Source organism: Heloderma suspectum, chromosome 2 (assembly GCF_057233095.1).
Source record: "Heloderma suspectum isolate Gila_16-S chromosome 2, 16-S_ref, whole genome shotgun sequence".
Taxonomy (NCBI): domain Eukaryota; kingdom Metazoa; phylum Chordata; class Lepidosauria; order Squamata; family Helodermatidae; genus Heloderma; species Heloderma suspectum.
Window position 1 is genome coordinate 123,880,859 of NC_139459.1, and position 20,594 is coordinate 123,901,452.

The 20,594-nt window shown below is 43.1% G+C and overlaps 1 protein-coding gene across 4 annotated transcripts in view; it reads left to right on the top strand.

The window, feature by feature from the left end:
• Window positions 1-2,962: 2,962 nt before the first annotated feature.
• LPAR1 (lysophosphatidic acid receptor 1) overlaps window positions 2,963-20,594 on the top strand; it is an 80,740-nt gene continuing 63,108 nt past the window's right edge. Inside the window, exons 1-2 of one of the 4 annotated variants that reach the window (XM_084834650.1) lie at window positions 3,046-3,164; window positions 11,125-11,246. The gene's annotated coding sequence lies outside the window, so the exon portion shown is untranslated. Of the gene's footprint in view, window positions 3,731-11,124; window positions 11,247-20,594 lie in introns of all 4 variants that reach the window. The other 3 variants (XM_084834649.1, XM_084834648.1, XM_084834647.1) reach the window with 3 other exon arrangements.

Consider the following 20,594-nt stretch of genomic DNA (forward strand, 5'->3'; position numbering starts at 1 on the left):
GTGTATATGAATTGAGGGAAATGATGCTTAAACTTTTTGAGGAAAATCAGCAGAATGAATTCTGCAATCTAATTCAAAGCAAACTTTGGTGCAAAAAATTGGCATATCTTGCTGACATATTTGAACATTTGAATAAAATAAACACCAGTATGCAAGGAAAAGGAGAAAATATCTTAACAGCGGTAGATAAAATTTGTGCTATGAGAGGCAAAATAGCAATTTGGAAAAGGAAAGTGAAAGAAGGAAATTTTGAAATGTTTTCCAAAACTGCTGAGTGCCAGCTAAAATGTGATATCAGCTCGCTAATTGTTGACCATTTAACATTGCTTGGAGAGAAAGTTCATCATTACTTCCCAAATGTTGAAATCCAAGACTATGATTGGATCAGAAATCCATTTCTTTCAACTGCAATGAGGAATTTTTCACTTATTGAAGAAGAAGAATTAGCTGACATAAAAAATGATCGAAATTTGTTAATGATGCATGGACAGGGTGACTTAGACAGCTTTTGGATTCACATTTCAAAAATGCATCCAAACATAGCTAAAAAAGCGTTAAAAAATCTTCTGCAGTTTTGTACTACATACATTTGTGAAGTATCCTTTTCAACGATGGCAAAGTTAAAGACACTGAAACATGGAAGCTTAAAAATGCTTGATGACGAAATGCGAGTGTCTTTATCTAATATTCCACCAAATATTGAAAAGCTGTGTTCATCCCATCAACCTCATACATCCCATTAAAATAGTAAGTAGTTATTGGTGTTATTCAACTTTTTAAAATTCTTGCACATATTTACATACTGTTACTCATAAATGACAACAATGTATGTTATTATCTTACAAATCATATATTTTTAAAAATATTAATGAAAGGTTTTCATGAGATAGGTTGTATCCCCATACATTTCGTTATTACAATTTATGTATGTGTCCGTATCTCTTATAACGGGTTAGTTTAATCTCCGGTTTGCTAGTAAAACTGAGTTACCGTGTCACGAAATGATGCATGTTTAAAAAGTGTGTCACCAACACAAAAAGTTTGGAAAGCTGTGGGCTACGTAAATATATACGTAGCCTATCACGGCTAATGCAGGGATGCAAATGGCGGCTGCTACGCCATTTGCATCCCTGCGTTACCTATATAGGCTACATAAATATATACGTAGCCTATCATGCAAAGAGCAGGGACGCAAATGGCATAGAGGGCGCCATTTGCGTCCCTGCTCTTTACCGTGATAGGCTACATATATACGTAGCCTATCATGGCAAAGAGCAGGGGCGCAAATGGCGCCCGCTACGCCGAACTCCATTTGCGGCTGCAGCCCGGCAACAGACGGTAGTCTGGCTGCGGGTGGGCGGACCTGGTCAGCAGCTCCATGAACTTGCCGCGGAGCAGAGCCAGCCAGGGAGGATTCTGGGGGGAGGGATGGATCTCCTTCCCCCCACCGCGGACGCCCTGGACCGGAACGGGGAAAGTAATCCACCCATCCCTATCCTGGGCCCAGTGCTCTTCAACATTTTTATTAATGACTTAGATAAGGAGGTGCGGGGAATGCTTATGAAATTTGCTGATGACACAAAATTGGGTAGGATAGCTAATACCCTGGAAGACAGAAACAAAATTCAAACTGATCTTGATAGGCTGGAGTGCTGGGCACAAAACAGAATGAAATTTAGCAGGGATAAATGCCAAGTTCTGCATCTAGGAAAAAAGAAACCAAATGCACAGTTACAAGATGGGGGATACTTGGTTCAACAATACTACAAGTGAGAAGGATTTTGGAACTGTTTTAGATTGCAAGCTGAATATGAGCCAACCATGTGATATGGCTGCAAAAAAGGCAAATGCTCTTTTGGGCTGCATTAATAGAAGGATAGCTTCCAAATCCCAGGAAGTGCTAGTTCCCCTCTACTCAGCACTGGTTAGGCCTCATCTGCAGTACTGTGTCCACTTCTGGGCACCACACTTTAAGAAGGATGCAGACAAACTGGAGAGGGTTCAGGGGAGGGCAACCAAGATGATCAGGGGACTGGAAACAAAGCCCTATGAAGAGAGACTGAAAGAAATGGGCATGTTTAGCCTTGAGAAGAGAAGACTGAGGAGAGATATTGATAGCACTCTTCAAGTACTTGAAAGGTTGTCACAGAGAGGAAGGCTAGGATCTCTTCTTGATCATCCCAGAGTGCAGGACACAGAATAATGGGCTCAAGTTACAGGAAGACAGATTCCGGCTGAACATCAGGAAAAACTTCCTGACTGTTAGAGCAATATGACAATGGAACCCATTACCTTGGGAGGTAGTGTCCCACACTGGAGGCGCTCAAGATGAGGCTGGACAGCCATCCGTCAGGGATGCTCTGACTTGGATTCCTGCATTGAGCAGGGGGTTGGACTCGATGGCCTTGTAGGCCCCTTCCAACTACTACTCTATGATTCTGTGTGTGCATACGCAGCAGGGCTCTATTTTCTATGGAAAGGCAGAAATCTCAGTGGAGAGGGGCAACATAAGCTTCCAAGGGCTGCTCTTGAGCCCCATGCAGATGGTGATCTAAGACAGGGGTGTCAAACGCCTTTCAGTCCAATGACCACATTCAGTTTTGGAGAAGCTCTTGGGGGCCCCATCCAGTGGTGGGTGGGGCCGATGGCAAAAGGGGGCATGACCAATAAGGTTGCGAACAAATGGGGGGGAATTCAGTGTATTTTAAAGGCATTTCATGTGGTTACTTTTTAAATACTTCATAATATCCAGAGGTAAAAATGCTGTGGAGGAATATTCACAATGGGCCAAAAGTATGCCGTGGAGGGGCCCCATAAGTGGCTTCTTGGGATGACTTGGGGTAGCAGGCGCTCCCCCAGTCATAGTATTAAGCTCCTGTATAGCTGGTTTAAATCCCTTGCTTCGCAAAGGATGGTTTTGTCACCCTTCCGCTCCCCAGGACGAGTTTTTTCTCGCTCCTGCTGGTGTATCAGGTCAGCTGGAGCGGCTGAGCAAAAGGTGAAGAGAGAAGGGCAAGGACGAGGGCTTTGCAGGGGGAGCACGACGTGGGGGAGGGCGGCGTGTGAGGCGGAGGGCGACTGCGGCGGGAGGCACGTGAAAGCAATGGGGGCCGAGGAGGCGCGCGCCGTCGGCGGCGCTTCGAGCGCGCGAGCGCGTCAGGCAGGTGAGAAAAGGCGCCAATGTCGCGGGGCAAGGAGAAGCCCCCGCTCGCGGAGCTGCCTGTGGGCGGGAAGGGTCATAATTCGACGGTGGCCAGAGGCCAGGTGGGGCGGAGGAAAGAGCTCGAAGCAAGCATCCCACCCACCGTCCCCCACACGCACCCAGCCGGCGGAGCGGCGGCTGCCACAGCCTTTCCTTGTTGCTGGTCCCCCCGCCCTGCTTATGAGCACAGTTGCAACTGAGGAGGCTGCAGCAGCCTCACCTCCTCCGTCCCTCAGAGAAGCGGCGCGTCCCCCCCCGCCCGCGCTTGCCCCCCCCCCTGAAGCGCGGGGCAGAGGATGGTGTTGCGCGCGCCGCCGCCGCCGCCGCCTCACTGCGGCCGCCCCGCGGCAAAGTGAAGGGCTGGAGAGATTCCGCCGCCTTGGGAAGAGGCACCAGCAGGCGGCTGGCTGGCTGGAAGAGGCGGCGGCGAGGGCGGGAAGACCCCTCTAGGTCAGTCTGGCTGGCCGCGAGACGAGAAGCTCCGTGGGGGCAGCCGCGGCAGCCTGGGGGGAACTTCGCCTGGCCCAGGTAATTGGGTTGGGGGACTGAGAAAGGGGCATTTCTGCAGAAGGGCAACTGGCTTCCTTCCCTTCCCCTGTCGAATTCGGTTTCTCTCAGACGCGACTCTCGGCCGGTTTGTTCCGTAAGCAAGCGAGGAAGATCGCTTTTCCAGGCATCAATCCCTAGCAAAAATCCCTGCTTTCTTCCTTTCCCGCAGAAGTTTCTAAAACAGTTAAAAGTCGATCTCCCTCTCTCTCTCCATGCGGTACTGGTTACAGTGCATGTATTTTTCTGTTCCTTATGATTACTGGTGTTTCTCCCTTTCTCTGGCTTCAAGATATTTCTCTTTCTCTCTCTCTCTTTAACTTGCTGCTTGTGCGTTGCATTTAAACGCTGAAAAGGCTGTAAAAAGGACACTTTTCCTCCCTCACGTAAGTCCCCCCCCCCCGGGCTTTTCTTTCCTCCGTGCAGACACGTCTCTGGCTTTTAAATTAGTAGTATTCGCTTGCTTTCCTCGCCTAGTGATGTTGATGGAAATTAAACGCAGAACACTTCTCGTTGGCGGTGGCTTTGTCTTTAGATGCAGTTCGGTTTCTAGTTCCAATACAGTTGCTTCTAGAGTGGGCTTGCTTAAATTTAAGATAAATTTTCCTGAATATAGTAAATAGGGTTCCTCCGCCATCTATGAAATCATTGTATAGTTTGGATTCTTAACCTCCAAATGGCGTAAAGTGTATTTTTTCCCCTCACTTGAAGCCATATGGCATTTTGATGTTTAAAGAATGAAGACACCCTAGACTTCGTGCTTCCATCCTAAACTGAGGTGTTGGATACGTGAAAAGCTCCAGTCTTCCAGTATTAACCCTTTAACTGTCATCGTTCCTGGACAGCCTGTTTCTTAAAGAGAGAGCATGGGTGATATCGTTTAGGGGCAATTATAAATCCCTTAACAAGTTTTAACCACCTTATTTATACTGAGACTTGCAGTTGGGGTGGTTGAAAAGTTCCAAAATAGTTGATCTCCCCCCCCCCCGCCCCTTTTTGCAATGCATGCCTGTTCTGTCTTAGCAACTGTATGGTGGTACAAAGATCTGTTCTAGTCCTAATGAGTCTTGCAGCCCCATCCTAATCATGTTTACTCAGAAATAAATCCTGTCGAGTTCAGTGAAATATACTCCCAAGTAAATGTACTTACAGTGCAATCCGATGCATGTCTACTTGGAAGTAAGTCCCACTGAGTTCAATGGAGCTTACTTCCAGGTAAGTGGGTATAGGATTGTAGCCGAAGTTTACAGCTGGATCTTAAAGAGCCCCTATATTCATTTTCATATTGGCAACATTCAGTGGAATGTGTGGGTAAGATACAGGATGGAGTGTGCTTGAAATGCTGCATATCCACACGCTGCTGTGTCTTTTTTAGTGGACAAAGCATTTTAGTTGGCATAACTGGCAAAGCAATGACGTCTGCATAGACTAAACGATGCATATTTATTTAATTAATATGAATAACGTCACAAATTCTAGACCAAGGAGGCCTTTCATACGTTCTTTACTTTCCCCACTCCTCCCTCCTATTGAATCATACATGTGCTTGCTCAATCCAGAAAAAAAAAAAAAAGAGAGGCTATGGCAACATCACTTAGTGAATTTTTTAAAATGCAGTGGTCGGAGTAGAGAAGCTCACTGAAAGAAGGTGTACACAAAAGTACACAACTATTAAGAGTGTAGAGCTGCAGTCCTTGCCCAGTTTCATTAACTTGGGGAGGCTAAGCAAGCATAACCAAGTATAGTTAGGTAAGGGGAAAAAATAAAGGAAAGAAAAAGAATGTAGAAAGAAAAGTATTAGAATTAAAGTGGACCAGGTGGTATCTTCATTGGTATTTCGCTCCCTGACCCTGGTGTGTCAAATTGGGAATCTCACTTCAGATGAAGTCTCTATGTGAGGCTGTATTCTTTGACTGTTTAAAATGGAGCATCTTACTCTACTGGTGCATCCCATCACATCTTTATAAGACCATCCTCTTTGCATTTCTGTCCATTAAGCGGTGACATTTTTGTTTTTAAAGATGCCACTACGTGTTCATTGAAACATCCATCACTCCTACTATTTACCATTACGGTTCTAGCTTCCCTCAGTAGGGGAAAAAGTCTCAGAATTTGCATTTGCTGTTTTATGCCAATATATGCAGATTTAAAACTGCCTGTTGGTTGGCACTGGTCATATTAGGCTTTTCTGAAGCCTCCAATACTGTTGTTTGCAGGACCTGATCATTCTAGTGCAGCGTTTCCCAACCTGGGGCCCACCAGATGTTTTGGACTACAACTCATATTATCCCAGGCCATTGACCATGCTGGCTGGGGTTGATAGGACTTGTGGTCCAAAACATCTGGAGGGCACCAGGTTGCGGAAGGCTGCTTTACATAGTGTTTTTGCTCTAGTTCAGTTAAAAAGAGACAGAAGGCAATGCTGGACAACTGCACATCTCTCTATCCATGATCTATCTTGTCCACATCATTTGAATGTGTGTTTGAGGCTCTTGGCAAGACCGTGTGAAGGTCTGAAATCTGTATTTTGTTGTTGTTCAGCCGTTAAGTCATGTCCAACTCTTCATGACCCCATGGACCATAGCACGCCAGGCCCTCCTGTCCTCCGCTCTCTCCCGGAGTGTGCTCAGGTTCATATTCATTGCATCAGTGATGCTATGAAATTCTTCCTCTTTTTCATGTAACTTGGATCCAGCAGTATCAGTGTTTCTGGCCATGGTGACATTTTGGAAGCAAATTGGACAAGGATTAGAGTTGAATCAGGATTAGTTTGAAATAATTATGGTTGGCAGATGTAACATTCCCATGCCTGTCTCATTAGGAAATGGCAACTGCAATTCATGTCTTTGTAACCTCAAGATTAGACTACCATAACCTTCTTATATGGGCTGCCCTTGATGACTGTTTAGGAGCTTCAGTTTGTTTGGAATGTACCAGCTCACCTTCACACACATGTGCATGCACACACATACACTTGTGCTCCAGTTATCTATATTGGTTCCCCGTTTTCTTTTGAGCACAACTCAAGGAACTGATTTGGAACCATAAAGCCTTTATTGTTTTGGAGCCAGCCATACTCTGAGACCATCTTCTTTTCTTCATTATGACTTTCAGGATCAACCAAGAACTGATTTTGTCACTGATGCACCAAGTTTAAACACGTGTGGGCAGGTAGAGAGGCATTCTGGATGGCCTCCTCACAACTGTGGAATTCCCTTCCCTTAGAGCAGTGGTGGCCAATCTTTTTGTCAAGGGTGCCAGAGCATGAGAGAGTGCCTCTGTACAGTACAGTACATATGCAAACACCAAGCCTACTGATACCCTCTTGTGTGTGGGTGGTGCAGTTTTGGCTACATAGGAATACACACTCACCTCTGAACGGAATGATTACAGTATAATTTTTAACATCTACATGAAGCCACTGTAAAACGTCATCTGGGTGTTTGGGCTGTGTTGTCACCAATATGCAGATGACATGTAGCTCTACCTCTTGTGTTCATCATTTAATTCCAGGGAAGCGATAGAAGTTGTGAATGGGTGTCTAGAGGCAGTTTTGGGATGGATGAGGGTAAACAATCTGAAGCTTAATACTGACAAGACAAAGATCTTGTAAGTTGGGAAACCCGCTGATCTGGATGGAGGTACAGAGCCTGTCTTTAATGGAGTTGCACACCCCTGAAGAGTCACATACAAAGTCTGAGGGTATGGATTCTGCAGTGTTGATGGAGGTGCAGGTGACATCAGTGGCCGGGAGTGCTTTTTTGTCAGCTTTCGCTGGTTCACCAACTGCAGCCCTATCTGGAGAAAGCAGACTTTGCCTCTGTGACACATTGTCTGGTTGCATCCAGGTTGGATTACTGTAATGCACTCTATGTGGATCTGCATTTAAAAATGGTTCAGAAACTTTAGTTGATGGAGAAAGAAGTTTTCCAAGCCCAATTTAAAGTACTGATATGGGCCTTTAACACCAGAACCAGTTTGGGGCCAGGTTTTCCAAAGGACCACCTGCCCAGGCTTTATTATCAGCTACTGAGCCTGCCTGGGCATTATTATCAGCTCACTGGCCTATCAATAAGAGATATTAGGTTGATGGGTGATAGTGATACAGCCTTTTCAGTGGTGCCCCCATAACTATGAAATTTCCTCCCCCGGGAAATACATATGAACCCATCTTTGGAAAGTTTTAAAATAACTCTTTAATACACTTTTATTTTAGGCCACTGTTCATTTGTTTTATTAATCATTGTGATAAATTATTTCTGCTCATTTTTATGGGGATGTAATGTAGTTTTAATTTGGTGGTGTGTTGTTATGTTTTGATGATGATGGTCTTATGAAATTTTGTACACCGCCTTGGGAGGGCAGTTGTGTCATGAAAGTCTGTTTATAAATAAAGGGAGTTCCAGAGCCTAAGTGCACTTAGGTCCTTACTCAAGTCCCTGCCAAATGCACTTCAGGTGTTGGCAGGATGCAAAGAAGGGTCTTAAAATTCTAGGCAGGTTCCTATTGGAGAAGACGGTCCTTCAGATAACCTGATCCCAAGCAATTTAGGGCTTTAAAGGTCATGACCATCATTCCGAGTTATGCCTTGACATAAACAAGCAGCCAGTCAAGTTGTTGTGTAACAAGGGCATTATATGTTCCCAATAACCAGCCCCAGTCAACAGTCTGGCCACAGAGTCCGGATCAATTGAAGTTTCCAAGCAAGCTGGTGTACTGCTGTTTTTCCTCTTAAATTTTTGTTACCTTCATTACATACTTGGGAAATGATGGGAACGGAATGGAAGTAGCTAAATGAATGGATATATTGATTATAAACTTTTAAAACATATCAAAAATGGTTTAGTGAATTGTTCTAGGCTCTTTAGCAGCAATAAGATCAGTGAGATCTTTGGAGAAAATGTAGTTTAACACTATTTTTGATATAGTCAAGTTTTGGATGCTGCTCTTCAAAATTATTGAAAAATATAAAGCAATCACTTAGTGGTGCCAAAATATTGTTGCTGTACTGTGCCTTTTGCTGTGAAATGACTCCTTTTTTTCAGGTTAGGGAATCTAATTTCAGTTTGGCAATGAAAATTGCCGGTTCTCTAGTCTGCTGGTATTGTTAAAGGCCCACATCCTTACATTGCTGTCATACAGGAGATGTATATGTATAACCATTTTTAGCATTTGGTGCATTTGGCTTGTGGAATCCATGTCATGGCTGGTATTTATCTAACTATGGAGGTGTAATTTTGGCTCAGAGTAATCCTTTTTTAAAAAAACTGCAGGCATGTCTGTAGGTTCTGCCTTGCCATTTGAAAAAGCACTGTACTTGCATGGGCAAGGCCTCTCAGTGCAATCCTGTGAATGTTTACTGAGAAGCAAGCCCCTGTGCATTCAGTGGGGCTTCCTCCCAGGTAAGTGTGTACAGTATTGTAGCCTTAATATCCATATTCCTCCTACAGAATTTGACTTGCCTTTGATTGCTACCTCAACTTCTCAATAGCAGTTTGTTAATTTTCAAGATAAAAAATAAAGATAACCAATTACTTGGCAATTGGAACAAACTGCTGTAGCCTATACTATTAATTGTGTTGCTCTTCAGTCATGTGTTCATTGACTTCCACATACATATTAAAAACATACTTTTCCTGTTTAGTCCAGTGATCAGACATATTTTAATCTTTCTTGAAATGACTGTTCTAGGTTAACTTTAGCTTTTTGTTAAACACTTTCTATGCTTTGCAAAATGATGGGTTTATCCAATGTTAGTCTTAATTTAAGTTCCATTCATTTCAGTGGTTCTACTCTAAGTAGGGCTATCATTAGATACAACCTAATATATTAATAGATAGTAATACATAAAAATAGCAACAACCATCTTTACAGCTGACATTGAACAAAACACAGCATCTCTCTGGGATTGATTACCAATATTCTGCAAATAACCCAGTGAACCTACAATGCTGTCTAAAGATATGGTAATGGTTATCTTTTTAACACCCACCCACCCCGGGCTACTTCCAGGACATCCTTTATTTTCACAGGAGCAAATATACACACTTGACTCCTCTCAAAATTAACTAATTTCCTGTAACACTGATTGCCAACCAGTTGCCAGTTCTCTGTCTTCTGAGGGCCCAGTTTTAAAATATATATTTAAATTGCTCACAGCAACTGGGACCTACGCAGAAGCTCCCCTCAATCATATAGAAATAACTCAAACCTAGAGCCCGTGATTCACTGTAGCAACCTTCCCCAAACTGGTATCCACCAGATGTTTTGAACTATAGCTGTCAGCATTCCTGACCACTGGCTATACTTGCTGGGGATGATGGCAGTTGAAGTCCACAACAACTAGGGAACACCAGGTTGGGGAAAGCTGCACAGTAACATCACAGATACATTGGAGATGGAATGCAGTAACTACAGTGTCAACTGAATGTGATAATCAGTTCTATGGCATGCTGCCAGCAATGTGTGCAAAGAGCATGGGATATCTCCCCCCTGCTTCAAGATGGTATCATGACAGTCTTGTTATGTCATATACATGGTGGGAAACTAGGGATATACACTATTGTAAGGACATTTGGCCATCATGGGGCCATTTATTTTAAGGATATCTTAAGACTGCCTCCTTCTATATAAGCCTGCTTGGGTGCTCTGAGACTCTGTTGATTATTTCCCTGCTGCCTGACCTTTGACAGGTAGGAACAGCGACAATTGAAAGAAGTATAGTTGCAGCATTGCACAAGACAGAGTGTATTCCTATGCATATTTACTCAGAATTAAGTCTCATAAGGGTGCATAGGGTTGCATCCTCACCGTAGCACAGAAATGGGTGGTGATATCAAGGTAATGTTAGTGTGTCCTTGATCTGTGACCAGCGTAACAATACTGTTATTAGTTTGCAATGTTACACTCTATTCTTATAATTTCATATATACACATATGTTTAAATGAATATTTTAAGTCAATGGAATTGATTTAAGGATGAACTCAGTACTTGTTTAGTTCGAAGATTTTACTGTTGTGTAATTTTTACACATAACGTGGGAGCTTCTTTTCTGCATACATTTCATATGGTTGTATCTGTGTTACACAATGTATGTGTGTGGGTATATCTAAGAACAGGTAATCCTAGAAGAATTTCATGCAGATGGCTTATTGCTTTATGTTTATCTCCTAATTTATATACATGTGTTGTGGCTGAGAAATGATTTTCCTCTAAGTTAGACTGGCTAAAAAACATGGGAAGATGGTATTGTGTGTTCACATTGCATTGAGCATGTGGCTTGCTGACTGACTTGAGCTACCTGGAAATTCCTTGCCTATGGGCACCTGTAGCTTTGTGTAATTTGATACCCCTACTTTTTTTGCTTTGCTTCTAGGTTAGATGGTGTGGATCTTATATGCTAACATTCTTACTGTAGGATAGATCTTCAAGGTTGCTTCAAGTTCTGTGATTCATTGAACCTTCTTCTGCATCTCAGGGAGGCTTGGATCAAGCAAGGTATTTACTGTGGCTGTGAAGAAAACAGTTTTGTTTTTTTTAAAGAACTGCTGTTCTTTCTGTTTACATTTCTAAAGATTTAGGTTTTGTTTTTCTTGGTTTATCTTTATGGTATAGCTGTGTTAAAATAAGTGGAAGGATTGCCAGTTCATTCGCACAGTTTCAGCACTATGTGAAAACAAACACATGTGAGCATTGGAAATAGGCCATAGCCTTTAACAACAACAAAATGAAGATACAGTAAAGTATGAAAACCATCTGCTGTTATGTTTGCCATTTCTCTTTCTTATCCACATCTCAAATGGGACAAGTTGTTTAAATAAGGATAGCTTTTGAGGACAAATTCTTGACCCTTGTTTGACTGAAGAAATATGCTGAATTACCACAGATCAGCCTCCCCCAACCTGGTACCCTCCAATTGTGTCAGACTATAATTCCCAGCATTCCCTAGCCAGCATGGCTGACTAGGGAATGCTTGGAGTTGTAGTCCAACACATCTGGAGGGCACTAAGTTGGGGAAGGCTGCCATAGATTTTATATGATATATTTAATCCTACAGTTCTATCTTTGAAGCAGAGCATGGCAATGAAAATAGAGTTAGCCTAGTGATTAACATCCCAATCCTATTCATGTTTACTTGGAAGTAAGTTCTGCTGAGTTCTGTGGAGTTTCTTCCTTAAGTGCAACCCCAAGAAATGAGCCAGAATACCTCTGCCACAAATTCTCTAATTGGTCTTAGGCAACCCACTGTCTCTTAACCTCAGCCTTCCCTCTGTAATATGCAGATGATAATAACGGTGTCTTACGTTATATGACTGTAATAAGAATTACTGGTATATGAAATGCTTTAAGGTTTTAGGAAAAATACTCTATATTATCAATTACTATTGATATTAATAATAGAGTAAGTCTTATGCTTGTATGTTTTCTTCATGTGGCTGCAACAGATATCTCAATGTGATTTTATTGTGAGATACTCCAAAAGTGATCTTTATCAGGGTTTACTGTTCCGAATGATGGAATGGTATAACCCCATAATATATGCCCTGATACAAACATAATACTTGCTGATCTGCCTCTCCTGGTATGTATCTGCCCAGCCTTTGAGATCTTTAGAGGGAGGCCCTGCTTATGGTCCTGCCTCTGGGCAATGCTTGGGAAGTGGTGACCCAAGTGAGGCCTTTTTGGATGTGGCATCCTTGTTATGGAATTCCCTGCCTTTGGAGGTGCTTCGGGCATGTTCAGTAGCTTTGGTTTGTTGCTTACTTAAGTTGCAGCCCCTTCACCCAGGCCTTTGGGTCTTGAGACCTTTGAATCTTCTGTGCTGAACAGTCTTTGATAGGTATTATCTCACTGCTTGTAGATTTTGATGAATTTTAGAGTTTTATAGTGTTGTTTTATTAGTGGTTGTGTTTTGTATTGTTATTTTTTTATTTGTAAACATCTCTGTGATTTGTCATGAAGAGCAGTATATAAATTCAATAAATAATGCCCAGTCTCCTCACCACAGGAGCCTGAGAGTAACCTGAATGTTTCCTCCACCTCCCCTGGAGTGCACAAATTCTCTCCTACTTCCGTTTTGGTTGTTAACCAAGACTAGCATTATCTGTGCACTAATTTTAGCTAGAGTTTACAATCATGGTTAGAACTGGGTTTTTGAACATGAATTTGTAGGTAACCATGGTTACCATTAAAGTTGGTATACATGTAATGCTGACCATGATTAGCTCTGAAAAGGGAAGGAAGGAGAAAATTGCCATCCAAGAGGGTAGCTGTGCAAGCTTATGGACTGTTTCCATTCATGTAACTGTGGTCGGGCAGCACTATGTCTGCAGTGGGCCTATATGTCATAGAACCTCTTACATTTTCATTGAGCATAGAAATTGTGTTGCATACTTCGGTTTGTCTATTCTATTACCAACTCACTTGGGTCACCACTTCCCCAAGCATTGCCCATTTGCAACTCCTAAGAAAAAAAACAAAAGAGGTTTAAAACAATATGTTTTAAGAATAACATAACTTTCACATTGGAGAATATTTTCAAATAATTTCCCACATATAACCTGAAGTGGGACAGTCATGAGAGAAAACTATTACATTGGTTCCTTACACTTAAACTGATGAGCATTTTCACACAAGAAGCTAAAAAGTAATCTTTGAGCATCTTTCCCATTATTTCTGCAGGGCACATGAGAACATTATTGTGGGACAGAATATGAAAGACAATTGAAATGGACATTTCAGCCATTAGAGATTTTACATTTGCATTTTCCAGTAAGAAAAAGCTGACTTAAGTCTCACATCTACTTTACAACATATCACAAAGCAAACATACCCTCTAGAAAAATACAACACTGCAGGCAAATTGCAAGCCGGACATTTGGCAGCCTTGAACTAGATGAAGAAAGTCTTGAAATATACCACATCTATTTCTTTTATCTCATGGGCCAATTGCCCTCCCATCTCTTTTTGCAGAAATTGGTTCAGTTCAGGCTCCACATTCCTCTTGAATGGTAAACTTCTGTACTAACAAGTTCCCCTCCCTGGTGTGTGCACATGGGTATTCTGCAACAACTCTTTATTTGGCTACAACTTTGCCTATCGCCCTGTTAGTGCTAGCTGGGTAACCACAAAAGACTGATGCTTGTCAGAACCACAAATTCTGTAAGATGGCATCATTCTGTGCTGTGATGTTAGTGAAAGCAATGCCAAGGACCAAGGGGACTCTGTGATTAGTAAGGAGGAAGTAATAGCAGCCGCCACCAAGCTCTCTAAGCCATAATGTAATGAGAGGAAAGGGAAGATGTGAGTGAGAAGATAACTAGACAAAAGGCCTCTTTGCTGTTACTGTTTTTGAAATTACATGATTATCCCAGATTGTTGATCAGTTGCCATGTTAGTCTGTGTCTTGCATGTGCTGCAAGGCAGGTGTATTTTTAGTGATTGATTGAATGATTGGAAGGTTGTTTTGCACTTGTGTATATAGTTGTGAGGGAACCCACTCTGAATGGAAGAACGTTGCTTTGATGTGGTAATGGAATACTAATGCAGGATGTAAATGGCAATTTGGCTCCTTAGCCTGAGGTAATGTTTTACTGCCTTAACCTTTGTACTAGAGTATCGCCAACTTTACTTGGTAGTATTACACCTAATTACTAGGCTATAAAAGATTTTGGATCATAGGTGGAGGATAATTTACAGTTGGAAATAATGTTAGGTTCAATAACAAAACATTAATGTTAGTTTGACTGAGAGTCAGCAGTTATATTCCTAACCATTTAACAAGTTAGAGTGCCTCAGTTGATTACTACTATTCCAGAGCCGTCATTTGAGATATCTCATTGTAATCTATTTCGCATCTTCCATTCCACTCCCAGTAAAATGGATCATGCAGGGGTGAAACAGGTGTTTGGATTTCAAACTGAAAATCATGATGTTAATGAACACAAAGTTTCGCTGGGCTGGACTGAGATTAGGTTAGCTCAATTTAGCTCCTATTGAAATCAATAGGAGCTACAATGCAGTCCTAACCCCCTAATGCAATTCTACACCATCCAAGGGGGGATTAGAATGGGGCGGAGGCTTCTCTGCTGGGGGGGGGCACACACACAACATCTGCCTTACTGGCATCTGGTACTGCCACAGAAAGGTGTAGGACAGAAAGCAATTAACAGGTATCGTGCTTTCATTTTATGGTTCAGGTTTTGTAGGAGAAAATGTTAACACCACCAAGAATGTTCTAATGCAGGGGTGGACAGAAGGTGGATCTACTGGTATATGGCTTATTTGCAGTAGATCAGCAAGGATTTCTGACTCGCAAGTATTTAAAAATAACAACAAAATGAGTCCTGGCTTAACAAGGAGTGGGGGGTTTTATGTAGAAGGACTGTGAGCTCCATTCAGCTCAAGTACTCCATACAAATTCCTGGATCAGAATACTTTGACTGTAAGTTTTGTATCAAGCTCAGGTTGTTGGATCTCAGGGTTCTAGTAAAAAACTGAGTCAGTTCCACTTTGAACAGTTTGTTAGATGCAAGCCCCTTTACCCCTCTCCCAAGATGGGGGTGGGGAGACACTCACTGTAGAGAAGAAGGATGGTATAGCAGACAGTGGAGGGCTTTGAGGAAGATGGGACTCTCTTCCTTCAGGCGAATGACACTGGTAATGTCATATACAACCAGGGATCATGGGGTTGAACTACAAGCCCCAAGATGCCTAGCAGAAATTGGCACTGGCAGCATCAATAGAATGAAGGAGGAGAAGATCCCTGAATCTCCAGTCTTGGTCAGTGCCCTCTGCCAAATAGTATCTCATCTTAAGAATCATAGAATAGTCATAGAATCATAGAATAGTAGGGTTGGAAGGGGCCTACAAGGCCATCGAGTCCAACCCCTTGCCCAATGCAAGAATCCAAGTCAGAGCATCCCTGACAGATGGTTGTCCAGCCTCATCTTGAATGCCTCCAGTGTGGGAGAGCCCACTGCCTCCCTAGGTAATTGGTTGCATTGTTGTATTGCTCTAACAGGCAGGAAGTTTTTCCTGGTGTTCAGCCGGAATCTGGTTTCCTGTAACTTGAGCCCATTATTCCGTGTCCTGCACTCTGGGATGATTGAGAAGAGATCCTGGCCTTCCTCTCTGGGACAACCTTTCAAGTACTTGAAGAGTGCTATCATATCTCCCCTCAGTCTTCTCTTCTCAAGGCTAAACATGCCCAGTTCTTTCAGTCTCTCTTCTTAGGGCTTTGTTTCCAGTCCCCTGATCATCTTTGTTGCCCTCCTCTGAACTCTCTCCAGTTTGTCTGCATCCTTCTTAAAATGTGGTGCCCAGAACTGGACACAGTACTCCAGATGAGGCCTCACCAGTGCTGAGTAGAGGGGAACTAGTACTTTCCGGGATTTGGAAGCTATGCTTCTAGTAATGCACTCCAAAAGAGCATTGGCCTTTTTTGCAGCCACATCACATTGTTGGCTCATATTCAGCTTGTGATCAACAACAATTCCAAGATCCTTCTTGCTTGTAGTGTTCTTGAGCCACGTATCCCCCATCTTGTAACTGTGCATTTGATTTCTTTTTCCTAGATGCAGAACTTGGCATTTATCCCTATTAAATTTCATTCTGTTGCTTTCTGCCCAGCGCTCCAGATCCCTTTGAATTTTGTTTCTGGCTTCCAAAGTATTAGCTATGCCACCCAATTTTGTGTCATCTGCAACTTTGACCAGCATTCCCTGCACCACCTACTCCAAGTCATTAATAAAAATGTTGAAGAGCACTGGGCCCAGGACTGAGCCCTGCGGTAACCTGCTCGTTACCGCTCCCCAGTTTGAGAAGGTCCCATTGATAAGAACTCTTTGAGTCCGATTCTGTAGCCAACTGTGGATCCACTGGATCTAGCCCACTTTGAGCTCGTTTGCTCATCAGGATATCATGGGGCACTTTGTCGAAAGCTTTGCTGAAGTCGAGGTATATTATGTCTACAGCATTCCCACAGTCCACAAGGGAGGTTACCTGATCAAAAAATGAGATCAGATTTGTCTGGGAGGATTTGTTCTTGACAAATCCATGTTGGCTTTGAGTAATCACTGCATTGTTTTCAAGGTGCTTCCAGATGGATTGCTTTATCATCTGCTCCAGAATTTTCCCAGGGATTGATGTCAGACTGACTGGTCTGTAGTTCCCAGGTTCCTCCTTTTTGCCTTTTTGGAAGATAGGGACCACATTAGCCCTCCTCCAGTCATCTGGCATGTCACCCGTCCTCCACGATTTCTCAAAGAGAATAGACAGTGGTTCTGAGAGTTCTTCTGCCAGATCCTTGATTACTCTAGGGTGCAGTTCATCTGCCCCTGGAGATTTGAACTCATTCAAAGTAATTAGGTGTTCCTTGACCATATGCCTATTGAGCTCAAGCTGCAATCCTGCCCCTTCAGCCTATACTTCGCCTTTGCTATAGGGGTCATAGACCCTCTTTTGGGAGAAGACTGAGCCAAAGTAGGAATTGAGCACTTCTGCCTTTTCTTTGTCATCTGTTATCATTTTGCCATCCTTATTTAATCGCTGAACCACCATTTCTTTCCTCTGTCTTTTACTATGCATGTAGCTGAAGAAAACTTTTTTGTTGCTTTTTGCATCCCTCGCTAACCTCAGCTCGTTCTCAGCTTTAGCCTTCTTGACGCCATGCCTGCAATTCTGTGCTACCTGCCTGTACCCTTCCTTTGTAGCTTGGCCTTCTTTCCACTTCCTATATGTGTCCTTTTTTGTTTTCAGGTCATCTCTTAGATTTTTGTGAAGCCACATTGGCTTCTTCTGTTGTCTTCCACCTTTTCTTCTTGTTGGAGTTGTTTGTAATTGTGCCTTAAGAATTTACTTTTTTAAAAGCTCCCACCCATCTTGGACCCCTTTTCTCGTTAGAGTCACTTGCCATGGGACCTTACTTATCGTTGTTCTGAGTTTATTAAAATTGGCTTTCCTAAAATCCAGGGTACGCGTTTGACTACACTTGGCTTTTGCTTCCCTTAGAACCAAGAACTCAAGTATAACATGGTCACTTTCCCCCAGATTTCCTGTAACTGCTACTTTATCCACTAAGTCATCTCTGATGGTTAGGATCAAGTCAAGGATAGCCGATCCTCTAGTTCCTTCCTCTACTTTTTGTAGGAGGAAGTTATCCGCCACACAAGTCAGGAATTTCCTGGAGGGGCCATGTTTTGCAGAATTTGTCTCCCAACAGATATCAGGGAAATTGAAGTCCCCCATTACTACTACATCATGCTTCCTTGGAACATTGGCTATTTGCTTTTCAAAAGTTTCATCCTCGTCTTCTCCTTGATTGGGTGGCCAGTAGTAGACTCCGACCACCAGGTTCCTTTTATTCTTTGGTCTCGATGGGGCTACCAAGCTCATCCTCCTGTATTTCTGTGCAGAGATATGTATTTTTCATATAGTGCAACTCCACCTCCCTTTCTGTTCCTCCTGTTCTTTTTGAACAAGTTATATCCTTCAATTGCTGTATTCCAGTCATGAGAGTCATCCCACCAAGTCTCAGTTATACCTATCAAGTCATAATTTCCCTCTTGTGTTAAGAGTTCAAGTTCGTTCTGTTTGTTTCCCATACTCTGGGCATTAGTATATGGACATTGAAGACCATTTGCTTCATAGTCTGGCTTTCTTCCTACATGTGTCTGAAGACTATTATTGGGCACTATCAGAGCTGTTCTCTCCATTGCGGTGCATGAGCCTTCGTCCATTGTTACCCCCAACTTTACATCTCCCTTCCCCATAGGATTCAGTTTAAAGCCCTCCTGATGAAGTTCTTCATGCTGTGGCCAAACACATTCTTCCCAGCCTTTGTGAGGTACAACCCATCCCTTGCGAACAGCCCATCTTCCAGGAAGTATAGCCCGTGGTCCCAGAATCCAAATCTCTCGCGCTGGCACCACCTTCATAGCCAGTCATTCACCCAGAGTATTTTTCTTTCCCTTTCTATCCCTCTTCTTACTACTGGGCCCCAAATTTCTTGAGTTTCCTTCCCAAAGCTTCAAAGTCTGACGTGATTTCTTTGTAGCTCTGCTTGGCAGTATCATTTGTTCCCACATGGATGAGAAGAAAGGGATACCTGTCAGTGGGCTTTATGAGTGCAGGCAACCTTTCAGTCACGTCTCTAATCCGTCCCCCCAGGAGACAACATACCTGGCAAGTCCATGGGTCTTCGTGACATACTTGGGTCTCGATCCCACGCAGCAAGGAGTCTCCCACTACTACTACTCTTCTTGTTGTTGTAGGCCTGGGTTTCATCGCCTCTGCTTGACTGACCTTCAGCCTCTTGCTCACTCTCATGCAGGTTCCCCTGTAATTCTTCCTCCGCAGGCTGTCCTCCAGTCTCATCCTCAAGTACCTGGAATCGGTTCCACAGCTCCACTGCTTCCCCTGGTGCTGAGTGGCGTCTAGTTCCTCTTCTCCTAACTGTCACCTTTTTCCAAGGAGTATCCTCTACTCCATTTTTCCTCACCTCAGCATTTCCCACTTCTTCCTTAGCTTGCTGTTGCTCTTCAAGCTTCTGGTCTTCCCTTTGCTGCTGTAGTTCCCCCATTCTGTCCAAGAACTCTTTGTGTTCCCTTATTCCCCGTAGGGTCGACAGTCGCCACTCCAGTCCACTTACTTTTTCTTCCAGCAGCGTGATCAACTTGCCCTTGTTGGAGGTATAGGCCATGTTGTTCTCAGGCAAGAAAACAAACATTGCACACACCTTGCAGGTCACCACCACTGGAGAGTCTTGTCCTTCCATAGCCTCTTTCCCTTTTTGTGTCTAGCTTTCTGATTGTTCTTGACTAGCCTGTGCCTGCTCCTCTACTCACTAGAGGTTAAAAGCAGAATCCCACTGGTGTGGAGCAGAGTCCAGAAGAAAGAAGTCTTCTTTGCAGTGATTTTTTTTTCTCCTTGGCAGAGGGGAGGGAGTAGTAGTTGCCAGAGGGGTGAGGGTTACAAGCAGAATCATGGCAGCGGCCAGTTTGACTTGGGCTGTTACTGCCCCGATTCTGCTCACAAGAATTTGAGCATGGGTACACGCATAGTCAAACATCTGGCCTTGAATTCTCATTCCACCCCTTATTCCCCCTGCTGCTTCCCTCTTCCAGATTGCCCACTCATAAAGCAGCTATGGGGGTGAGGGAAGTTGTCAGGGTTCATTTATTCTTGTTTTCGTGAAAACAAGACCTTTACAAAGACCATAAACAAGAAGTAGAAATATGAAGGGCATTTGAAGTTGCCTTAATTGCCACATAGACTTTCATTTTTCATTCTGCCTTCCTTCTATGTTTTACAGAGTCAGAACTTATCTGAGGAGATACGAGTAGTTGAAATAGCATTGTTGAATTCATTAAGCTTGGATTTATACTCATTATAAAAATCTTACCATAAAAATGGAAGAAACTTTCATATGGTAGGATTTTGTTAGTAGGCCCAACCAGCAACGGAGTTATAGAAAATGCAAGAAACAGAAGTGTTACAAAATCACAAAGTGCTTGTTTATTTTGTACAAGTCAAACATTTCAGAGAACTACTCCTTCCTCGGGGGCTACCTACGCTCCTTAGCACTGCATCGACGAAGGAGTTGTTCTCCAACAAACTGGGCTTGCACAAAAATGAACAGGTGCTTACTGATTTTATGTCACTTTTGTTTCTTGGTGCCACTGACTTTTTGTTAGTAGACATGAAATGAATTTTGGTTTTCTGATCAGCAAGGCAAATCACAACAGTTAGGACTTTGGAACATCTTTGCTGAGAACAGTGAGAACATGGTCAATATTCACAAGTGGATTTCATGTTTCATTTAATCTGTTTCCCCTATCCAGCAGT